This window comes from Hirundo rustica, chromosome 5, assembly GCF_015227805.2.
Source record: "Hirundo rustica isolate bHirRus1 chromosome 5, bHirRus1.pri.v3, whole genome shotgun sequence".
Lineage (NCBI taxonomy): Eukaryota > Metazoa > Chordata > Aves > Passeriformes > Hirundinidae > Hirundo > Hirundo rustica.
Genome location: NC_053454.1, coordinates 51,875,851 through 51,885,739, shown reverse-complemented (window position 1 = coordinate 51,885,739; position 9,889 = coordinate 51,875,851). Strand labels below are relative to the sequence as shown.

At 55.7% G+C, this 9,889-nt stretch overlaps 1 protein-coding gene across 1 annotated transcript in view; it reads left to right on the top strand.

The window, feature by feature from the left end:
• Window positions 1–7,640: 7,640 nt before the first annotated feature.
• SMARCAD1 (SWI/SNF-related, matrix-associated actin-dependent regulator of chromatin, subfamily a, containing DEAD/H box 1) overlaps window positions 7,641–9,889 on the top strand; it is a 116,818-nt gene continuing 114,569 nt past the window's right edge. The window contains exon 1 of the mRNA XM_040064983.2: window positions 7,641–7,827. The gene's annotated coding sequence lies outside the window, so the exon portion shown is untranslated. The remainder of the gene's footprint in view (window positions 7,828–9,889) is intronic.

Here is a 9,889-nt window from a genome sequence, read left to right as displayed (position 1 = left end):
GGCGGGGGCGTCGTCCCCGGCACCCCCGCGAGGCCGCCCCTCGAAGCACAGACTCGGCCGCGGGGTGAGCAGCCGGACGCGGTGCCGCCACGGATGGCATCGGCTCCCCTCGGTCGCTTTGAAATCCGCCCCTTCGTCTCCCACCCCCGGCAGCCCCTGGTTTGTCCAGGGGGGGATGGCTGTTAGCGAGTGACAGTAGCCGCCCCGTCCGTCAGGGTCGGTTGGTTTGTTTTCGTTTTTAGTTTACACTTCGAAAAGTTTATTTCGCCTAGAAGTCGTTGCCGTTCCCTCCTGCCAACGCGCCGCCTCGCAGCGCGGAGCCCGGCTCGCCCCGTCGGCGAGCAGGTGATGCGCAGGGAAAAAGCTTGGCCCCGCTACCCGGGCTGCCGCCGGTGCCATCCATCCCCACCCGGCCGTGAACCCGTCCTGACACCCCCGTCTTCCAAGACACCGATCCTGCCGTGGGTCGCTTTGCTGTGGAAACACACACACACACACCCCCACACCAAAAAAAAAAAAAAAAAAAAAGGTCCATAACGCACTGTCTTAGCCTGTAAATAGCGGAGAAAATTTGGATTTTCCTTAGAGCACCATGTCGGCGTCTTTTGGGGGGAAACTTGGCGCAAGCACTTTATCAGCGGCTGGAGATGCAGTTTCAAGAGGAAAGCTACAAACTGCCAATTGGAGACCAATATTTAATTAAGCCACTTAATCCTAACGCTCTCTTTAAAACGAAAACTGTTTTGTCGTGTCAAACTTTTATGTCAGGGTGTTTTGTTTTTTTTTTTTCCTTTTGTGGTAATAGGAAACGTATTTATTATGCAGTGTTTGCAATTATTTCTGCTTCTCTTTTTTTTTTTTTTAATCTTTTCTACGACGAAAATCGTTTATTTTGATTTTAGCAACACCAGCTGCCATTGTTTTATGTATTTTAATTTTAATTTTTTTTTTTTTTTTTGAGATCAAATAAACGTGGGGGAAAAAAAAAAAAAAAAAGGCAAAACAAAATCAGCCTCAAAGCGTGGTCGGTTTCAACTTCTCCCGTCGCCCTCCCTTCGCCGGGGTGGTGTCAAACTCCGGGGAGCCGGGCAGACCCCGGAGCCGGGGGCCGGCTCTACCCCGCCTGGGGCAGCTCTGCCTCCGCTCCCTGCTCCGCCGGGACCGTGTCCCGTTTCCGTCCCGCAGTTCCCAGCGGAGCCGGGGTAATTGCAACAAGTGCAGGGTAAGGAGCTTGTCGCTGCTCTGTAGCGCCTGTCCCCGCATCGCCGCTCGACTCACATCGTTCCCTTCTTCCCCACTCCTCCCTTTCTCGGGGACACGAGCGGATCTCCCCACGGAGCCTCCTCGCTATAAGCCGAGCGGAAAGGGCTGTCAGCGGGCGGGGAAGCCGGCGGGGTTCTGGGGACACGCGAGCAGCGCGGCGGGTCGCCGGGCGATCAGGATGTGGCCCCTGGGCTCGGGTTCAACCCGGACGGGAGGGGGGGAGTTGGCTGATGCTTAGCCCAGCCTGCCCGTGACACCTGACCCGGGGCTAAACCGGAGCCGTGGCGGTGCCGGGGTCCCGCTGGGTTCAGCAGGTGACGCTGGGAGGGCGGTGTGGGAGAGATGATCGGTTAACCAGGAACGGCCCCCGCGGGAGCGATGCCCGTGAAGGTGTCGCTTTCCCCGGCAGAAACAGGGCACCTGGCCCCCCGGTAACCCCGCGCTGCCGCCCTGCCCTGCCCGCCGCCAGCGCCCGCACCAGCCGAAGCGGGGTACGGTCCCGCAGGGCGGAAAGTTTATCGGGAGGGTCGTTTCCCTTCCTAGTAAAACTCCTGCTTTGTCGGGGTAAGGTCAGCTTTGGTTACTGGCACTGATTTCTGTGCTGTGGAAGCCGGTCTCCCATCTTGGGGGACACGAGAGGGGTCCCATCACGGGAGAGATGCGGCGGAGCAAAAAAGCACCGACTTTGGGGATATTGTTTTGTTTATTTGGTTTGGTGTGGGGATGTTCCCGGCTCGGGGGAAGCGGCCGCCGCCGCCGTGGCCGAGGGGCAGCACTCGCGGAGGGGTGCCGGCGATGCCGGCCGTGGGTTGAAGGGGTGCCCGCAGCCTCTCTCCGCCTCGCCGTCCCGGGCTCTGCCTCTGCGGCTACCGACACCCGAGGTGGTGGAAAAGAGAGCATCAAAATCCTCCCTGCTCCCTCGGTCGGGTCCCTTCCCCCGACAGACGAGCGCACCCCACGGCGCGGCTGCTGCTCGCAGCCGCAGCACAGCGCTCGCCGTCTGAGGGGCTGCTTTTTTTTTTTTTTTTTAATGCTTCTTTGAAAGAGATACCCAGCCGCATTCCCATTTTAAGGTTCAGCTATAGAGTTTGCATAACAACCGCTTGGCAGCCCCCCTCTCCTTGCACTCCGTTAACAAGCTGTAACGTATAGCTGCAGGTTGCTATAATCTCATTAATATTTTGGAAACTTGAATATTGAGTATTTCAGACCGCTCATTCCCCATATGCCAGGCCACTCCCGCTATGCTGGCTGGTTCCTTTCTCTCCATTATTAGCAATTAGCTCCTACCTTCCAAAGTCAGATCCAAGTATCCAAGATACTAGCAAAGGAATCAACTATGTGTTGCAAGCTAAGCATGCTTAATATCTCCCAAACAAACAAAGAGACAACATTTCTTTAAGTAATGAAGATGGATAAATCGCTTTATTGAGCTTGCGACAGTGTTTGTTTTGTATAGACTACCGCAAAGTTTTTTAACAAGAGCGGAGACGCGCACCAGCCCCTGGAAGCAGTCTCGCCCGGTTTGCTTCGTGGGGTTTTATCAGCCTAAACGGGCTTTTATTTGAAAAGGGCGAGTCAGAAGCGCACTATCCGAGCGTTAAATTTTGGCTGAACGCTGACTGTCCTCCCGGGTGTGCGAAGCGACCGCGGGGGCCGGGGGGGCTTGGGGAGGCGGCCGCCTTTGTGCGAGGCGCACGGCGGCTCCGCTGACTTTGGAGCGCGGGTCGCCGGATGAAGCGCGGCCGCGGACTGCGGTGCGGGGCTCTGCCCGGCCGTCCCGGCAGAGGAGATTTCGGGGGGACGGAGCGGGGCGAGGCGGCCGAGGAGCATCTCTGCCCTGCAGCTCTCCGGCTGCTGTTTGCTCAACCACTGGCCTCGGCGAGGGAGGAAGAAGGGAAGGGGGAGAAAGGGTTAAACCCAGCGAGGGGAGACCGAAAAAGCGCAGGGACCACGGGGAGGAGGGCGTGGGGGGGTTAGAAGGGGAGTTGGCCGTGAGGCCAGTGTTTCTTAATTAGAGCGGGGCGGACAATGCTTTGGGGCGGACAATGCGGGGGACAGGGGGGCTGGAGGGCGGAGGGGGGGTCTGGCCTCGCTCCCGGCCGCGATGCGCCGTGTCTGGAGCGGAGCACGCGTTGTCAGCTGGTGAGCGCAGCGGCCTTTCAGGCGGCTCCCCAGGGAGCTGCGCGCCCGCGGTGAGCTCCGTCGTCACCCCCTCCCCTCCATCATCATCATCATCGGCCTCCTCCTCCTCGGCGGCCCCCCACCCCAGCCGAGCACAACAGCCAGCATTCAAGCCCCCTTCCCTCCCTCCCCTCGCACAACAGCAGCGCAGTGGCAGCCACGCCACCTCCCAGCAACCAGCAGCACGCGAGGGCACCGTCGGGGCACCTGAAAGAGTCAAAGCCAAAGAAAGGGAGACAAAGGAGAAGAAAAAGATACGCAGGAACGGCCCAGCGTGTCTGCTCCGACAGCGCGGAGAGGCAGGCGCCCACAGAGGGATGGGCGAGCCCACGCGGAGGCCGGCACGCACGGGCGTGCACACGCGTGGCCGCACGCACACACGTGCGCTCGCTCGCAGGTGTCCGAGCTGCTGCAGCGCCCACGGAGACGCGCGGGAATCCCCCTGCTCCGTGCGGGAGCGGAGGGAAGCTCCCCGGCAGCTTTGCTCCCCACAGCCCCGTGCCCTCGGGGAACATCTCCCGGCTTGTGTTCCTCCGTGTGCCCGACTCCCGCGGTCCCACCCCTGGCACTGCCACCCACGGGCACCGATGCCGGTACGCGGCAGGAGCCGACCTCGTGTCTGGTCTCCCACCGCCGCATGTGCCCGCGACGCGCCTGTCCGGGAGAGAAAAATCAGGGGAAAGTGGCAAGGGATCGGCTTGTGCGTGGGTGAGGCGGGGACCCTGCCGGCCCCGCGTGGGGAGCATCCTCTCCGCGGGCAAGCCACGCTGGAGCCAGAAGCTGCCGGCGCGCTCTGGGGGACGAGGGGACAAGTTTTCCGACCCTGGCCAAGTCATTGCTACGCTCGGGGCTGTGTGTCCGCCGGGGTCGGGGCTGGGGCGCACGACCGGCTGCCCTCCCGAAGCTGGGTTGGGGCCTCGGAAAGCCACATGCTCCTGTACGATGGGTGCGCTGCCACTGCCGCCGCTGGCCATTTCCAGGCTGCCCGGAGCGGGGCAGACAGAAAGGCCTCTTGTGAAGTGCTATCGAATGGCTCGGGATGCCTTCGGGAGCCCAGCCAAGGCGTGTCAAAGGCGGTTTGAGCGGTGAAGCATTTAAACGCTACAATGGGTGACTTTCTGGCGTGTGCTTTTCTCCTTCCCTTGCTTAGGCCCGGGAGGGGGGAGCAGGCCTTTTTACTGAGCTCCTCCGGGGGTGGATGCGACACCCCAGCCCCCCAGCCCGGTGCCGCCGCCGGGCTCTTCCCCGCGGGGCGCCAGCGGCGGAGCGGCCGCCTCTGCCCCGCCGGGCAGCGGGAAGAGCTCAGGTCTTCTGCTGCTCCGCGCAGCTTGTCGCTCCAGCTCGGTTTAACCGAGCCTGCTCGGGGTGGGGAGCTGCCGGCCCGTCGCACCCGCTGCAGCGCGGAGTGCAGCTGGGACTTGAGATGGGAGCTTGTGCAGCGCGGGGAGAGGCTCTCAATAGCGCCGGACTTGGGGCTGAGAAAGCAAATCCCCTCCGTTTCTGAGGAGATTTCCTTTCTGTATTTCATCCCGGGTTTTCCCCCGGTTTTGTTTTTGTTGTCGTTGGTTTTGTTTGGGTTTTTGGGGGGTGGGGGGGTTTTTTGTTTGTTTTTTTCTTCCCCCTCTTCCCCTGCGGTCCCCTCTCTGATCTCTCTCCCGGTGTCTTGCGGCGGCCACCCCTTTTCCCCTGCTGGACTCCGAGGCGCGCTGCCGCCGCCGGGGTGCCCCGGAGAGGCGGGCGGCGGCGCGCACCCGCGGCGGGCGAGCGGGGCTGCAGCACTTTTGTGGGGCGGTTAATCAATGGCACATCAGCGAGACAGCGCATCAGCCCATCTGCTTGATATATATTCAGAAGGGCTCCAGCCCTTTTGAAGTCTAATTTCTTCCCCGGGAGAACGCGCCGGATAATTTACCATCATTTCCCAGGCAGGGCGGCCGGCGGGTTAACCCTTTCCCCAAGCGCCGCCGCCGCGGGTTTTCCTCCCGAGCGAGCAGCTTTGAATGCCTCAGCGCCTCGCCACAAACTCGTAAAAGTGCCTCTTTAATGGTACGTGACTCGCTGAAACAGGACACCCGGCCCACCGGCGCGGTAACCCCCGCTCCGGCTTTTCAGATTGGTGTTTGAAAGACCTGCTCGGAACAAGCAAATCCCTCGACCCTACCGGGTCAGCTCGTATCATTTCAGCTCCAACCACCCACTGATATTCTGTGTTTCGACATCTTTGGCCTAAGGGTTTGGGTTTTTTTTTTTTTTGTTGTTCCCATCTGATGCTCAGAAACGCAGTTTTATCCAGAGGCAGGAGCCAGGACGGGGACAGAACAGCGCATCGTGTACGGGCTGCGGTGCAACACCGCTGCAAAATCCTCTGGCTCCGAGGGTGGCGGAGCCCGGCAGGTGCGGGGGGACGGACCCCGCGTCGCCCCCCAGCCTGCGGGACCGCGGCACGCGTGGGGGACGCGCGGGCAGCGTGGGACCCGTCACCGCTGCTGGGGCGGGACACGCCGGGAGGCGGCCCGTCCCTCTATCCCGTCCGGGGCCGGTGAGCCGAGGGGGTTTGCCGGGCCGCATCCAGCGCCCCAGCACATCTGTAAAGCCTTTGACAGGGTTCCCCACATGCCAGCGAAGCTTTTCGGAGTTCCGTCCCCGGCTAGGGGAAAGCGTTTGACTCTGCAAGTTTCTGAGCTTTTATTTGTTTTCTCTGCTCCCTTCCTCCCGCGAGGGCTCTGCCAAGACGGGAGATGCCCGTCCGGCTGACGTGCACTGACTGAACTCTGGTTCAGGGGACGGCTGGAATAAGCCGAGACCGTTGAGCGGCGGCACCTGCTTCCCATAAACCCCGAAAGCAAACCCCGGGGACCGGCCGGAGCCGCCGCAGTGCCCTCAGTCCCCACCTGCACCTCGCTTATCTACAGTCAACAGTTTTATCCTGCCCCAGAAAGGTTCCTGCTCGCTCCCGGCTCCGGGGCAGCATCCGCGACCAGCAGCTCCACCCCGGTCCCCCGCCGCTCCCCCGGCAGTCGGCGGACACCGGCCCCTCCTTTCCCCCCAGCTGGGGCCGCCCCTACTTCTCCTGGGAGCAGTGCGAGGAGATCAGCTTTTTCATTTATTTATTCGTTTATTAAATCCACCAGCCCAACTTCTGAAAGAGCTGTGCACGACAATGTCTCCGGCAACGTCTCTCCTCTGAAGTCTGCTTCAAAAAATGAGGAGTGTGGTGCATTTATTTATTGGGTTGTTTTGGAGTTTTTTAACAGAGAAAAAATAGTTCTTCTGCCTAAACATTTTGTGGCTGGAGAAGCTGGGAGAAGCCTTGCTGCTGGTTTCTACTGGAGCAGGAAAGGGCTGTACACAGGGCCAGAGCAAAGCGGGGAGGCAGGGGAAGCAAGGAACCCTGTCAGAGAGGGCAGTGGGCTCCTACCTATTCCATTTTGGAAAGCAATGGAAAGGGGCTGAGTACTTCCATACAGCTTGTCTGCTTTGGATTTCAGTTGCTGTGGGCAAAACTATCACTTTAGTGTTTGCTTTGTATTGGCCACAGATGATATTATTTTATTTTTCTCGTTCCAGCTCTAGTGCTGAACTTAGGGCCAGCGTTACATGAAGGTCCCCCAAAATGCCGACTGTCAACAAGCTGTGAGGATTTGTGGTGGCACTGTACAACCGTCCTACAGAAATGGTACAGCTGAGAGCTTGGCCAAGGCTCATATAGGAAGTACTCATAGTTCTCAGTCCCTGATCTTCTCCTCTGGCCTAGGGGGAAATTATCCTGTCTGCGTAGAAGTACTGAGGCCCAGAAATGTTAAATGACTTGCTACGGACAACAGGAGCCCATGGCCAAAAGTGAGGATGTGGGATGTGTGATGGATGTGTGCCACTGCTTTCTAACACAACACAACATGCTATTCCAGTTGCTTCCAAAGTATTTTCAGTTGCAAGGCTTTGCTCTAAGCAAAGGATGCCCAGCCAGGGGCTGGCTTTACACCTCCAGACATGTTTCACCGTGGTTTTTGATAGGGCCATCCTTTCCTGATGCCCCATGAAGCAGGTGCAGAGCAGTTTGTGTTGCCCAAGCTGTGGCTTGTTATCTAGGGTGGGTCAAGGGGAAGGGAGAGGTGCAATTTTCTGAAATAGGATAAAGCTGAGTGATATTTTGGGGAGGATGGTGATTGGCTGCAGGCTTCTGCAAGCAAGATGGTTCTCCTGGTTCATGGGTTGTACCCTTGTTTAAGCTTGAGTCTGCATGGTTTGTTCCTGCTGGAGCTTCCCCACTGGGATGGGTGAGACCATGGCTCTGAGGTAGTGTTCCAGGGTGTGTGAGACTCTAAGGCACAGTCTGATGTGCAGAACATGCAGTACCTACCAGCCTCAGTCTCCTCTCAGGTAGGAAGAATATATTTTCTTGTTCTTTTTTTTTCTGAAATTATCAGTGCTGCAATGTTTGTAGTGAAGATATGATGAATACAGCCTGAATTGCATTGTTATGTTTCATTGCTTACCAGAATGTTTTGCAAAAATACTCTCACAGCAAATTTTTGTGTGGTTCATCTCTGGTCATGGAAAGATTTCTGGATTAAATCGGTTATGCTCCTATTACTTGGCTACCAAGGCACTCAAGTAACCCTCTTCCCTGCTCTACTGTTTGGTGGCTTCCTCTTTGCATTGCAGAACATCCTGAAAGCTTTTTCTTTAAAAGGGCTTGAAAAGTGGAAGGCTGGTTCTGTGAGGATGGCAGCTAGGGAAGTGATGCTCTGAATTGCTGTTGGATTCCTAGGGTTTTCCTGTTGGGAAAGAGAGTGAAAGCTTGGGAGAATTGCTGGCTGTTTTTTTGGGGTTAGAAAGTAAGGGGGTTGTTTCACTTGGACTCTGCTGTTGCCTGTGATTGCTGACCCCATCCCTGACACCCTCAGGGGAACTGCAGTGAGTATTCAAAGGTGAAGGAGTGAGACGCCTTTTGAGAAAAGGCAGTTCTACTTGATATCCTTAGCTAATTCTGCAAAGGCTACAAGCTATCTTTGCAATGAAACAGCTTTTCAGCTGGGCTCTTCTAGGGGCTGTGAAGACTCTGTGCTATGGTTTTACTGGAAGTTTCTCAACCTTGGGCTGCCCCACCAGGGGCTGGGGCATGGTCCAGTGTAGCTGAAGCAGCTGCGAGGTTATTGCAGTGTGCTGGAAGTTCCTTGTACTGCTATGCACCTGCCTGGGGCTGCTATGGTGCTTGGTGACACCTCCATGACAGGCATTCCCTGTGATTCCAGCTCTTCTGGGGCATGAGCTTGTGGTGTCAGCTCCAGAGCACAACCTGCCTCAGGCACTCCAGTGCTGAAGGGTCCCTGTCTGTCTGTGCATGGGTGTTCAACTATAGAGGTGCGTGTAAGGGACATAAACCTTTGTGTATCTCAGGCTAAATGAGAATTTACCAAGCAATTCATAACTTTTCCGCTTTCCCACACCCTGCAGAAATGACATCTGGAAAGGGTATTTCTATATTTGATTTTTCCTTTTGTTTTTCTAAGTAACTGAGTAGCGTAAATAGAAGAGCATCTTCCAACAGAAAACAGTGGGTCTAAACTTACCTTAGAGATCCTATGGTCATAATTTCAAGTACTTTTAAACCAGGAACAAGGAAAACAGAAAAAAAAAAAATCTATATATAAAAAATTCCCTAGAATAGAAATAAGAGAAATGAAAAATGAGCATTCAAAGCCAGGTTTTTGGTCCTCCTGCTGTGTATTCCAAGGTTTTCAGCTGTTTCTGTGGCAGTTGGGTGCTTAGCAGAGAAGAAAAAATCAGACTCTTATTGGAATACTAAAGTGATATCTATGGGTGCATTTGGCAGTTGTACTTATTATCCTTGGACACCCTGACAATATTTGTGGAGCTGGTGTAGGGAGCTGACCTGCAGATTCCTGAAATAGCTGCTGGTGCAGGACCAGGGCTGCCCCAGGGGTCAGCAGGCCAAACAGAATAAGGCTCTCCAAAGTCTGCAGGAAACACTGGGGACAAATAAGTTGGTGTCTTCTTTTGGCAGACCCTGAATTTGTTTATTCAAATAAAAACCCAACAGATTATCAAAGAAAAGAGCCTTATTTTTTCCCCTTCATGAACTGATCTATTTTGGTGGATCTTCTTGATTTTTCCATACCTCACATCTGAGAAATGTAAAAACATCAAGCTTTAAGATGTTAATTCTACCTTTGCAGCTTTTTGAAAAATTGTTGAAAGTGCAGTGTCAGCAGATTTCAACTTTTCTCTTGCCTGGAAAAAAGTTAAGAATATATTCTTTTTTTTTTTTTTTTTTCTCTTTCATTTCTATCAAACAAAATCAAACCACTGCTTGCCAGCCTTTCCTGTTTGTCCTGATACCCAGTCTGTAGATATCACTCTTGCTGCTATCACATGAAATTCATTCTCTGTGAATGGCTCTAGATCAGTGACTGGTCTG